This window comes from Bombina bombina, chromosome 4, assembly GCF_027579735.1.
Source record: "Bombina bombina isolate aBomBom1 chromosome 4, aBomBom1.pri, whole genome shotgun sequence".
Taxonomy (NCBI): domain Eukaryota; kingdom Metazoa; phylum Chordata; class Amphibia; order Anura; family Bombinatoridae; genus Bombina; species Bombina bombina.
The window spans coordinates 433,838,031-433,839,135 of NC_069502.1; the positions used below are offsets into that span (position 1 = coordinate 433,838,031).

Sequence of the window (1,105 nt, forward strand, 5' to 3'; positions counted from 1 at the left end):
TCTGCAGAGACTTATATACAAGGTAATCACAGAGGTAAAAAGTACATTTGATACACAAAATTGCTTCCGACAGTTTATTTATTGCTTTGCGACCTCACGCATGCCTATCTACGGCTCCATGGAATTGAGCCCTAGGAAGGATACTAAGACCTAGTTTCCATTGAGGTGGTAATGTTTGGAATCTGGTAGTAAAATAAAAATTCTCCATAGACTTTAATGGAGATAAATGATTTTATCAGCAGTTTCCACACTTTACCACCTCAATGGAAACTAGGCCTAACTTTGGCCTAGTTTCCATTGAGGTTGTAAATTGTGTAAATGGATGATAAAAACATTTATTTCCATTAAAGTCTATGAAGATTTTAAATATTACCTCCAGTTTCCATACTTTACTACCTTATTAAAAACTTGGCCTCTATATTGCATCTAAAGATGAATCTCATCAATCCTTTATATCTATTTACTGCTCGTCCTCAAGCATACCTTTCTTAACTTTACTGTGTCCTGATTCATTTTAGTGGTTTACAATAGCAAAGGAAATGAGGCCTGTGTGTCTTCCACTTCCCCTTCAGGTAAAGGGTAAATAAATGATATGTTGTTGTTAAGATAATGTCGGACACAGCTATAGAAATTAGTTATCTGAAAACTTGCTATGCAATGAATGTTAAATTAAACAATATTCTCCAAGCAAACATTGACCTAATTTTTATTTATTTATCCCATGATATGAAAACATCTATGTATTAGCTCACAGCCTTTTAATATCATTTTTGCGTTATATGAAATAGAATATTAAAACCTTAAAATTTAAATAAACTTATTTTTATTTAAAAAAGATATACAAATTTGAATTATAACTTAATGCTGATTAATATAATTTTATATTATTATTCTATAAATCTACTTAATACAGAAATGGAACTGTATTAAATAGCAGTAAAAATAGGCCTATTAAAGGGACAGTCAAGTCCAAAATAAGCTTCTATGATTCAAATAGGGCATGACATTTTAAACAACTTTTCAATTTACCTTTATCACCAATTTTGCTTTGTTCTCTTGGTATTCTTAGGTGAAACCTAAACCTAGCAGTTTCATATGCTAATTT

General features: G+C 30.7%; 1 protein-coding gene across 1 annotated transcript in view; it reads right to left on the bottom strand.

Moving 5' to 3' along the window:
- Positions 1–822: 822 nt before the first annotated feature.
- The window catches only part of LOC128655417 (receptor-transporting protein 3-like), a 47,400-nt gene continuing 47,117 nt past the window's right edge, over positions 823–1,105 (bottom strand). The window contains exon 3 of the mRNA XM_053709049.1: positions 823–1,105. This exon is cut by the window's right edge and continues 720 nt beyond it. The gene's annotated coding sequence lies outside the window, so the exon portion shown is untranslated.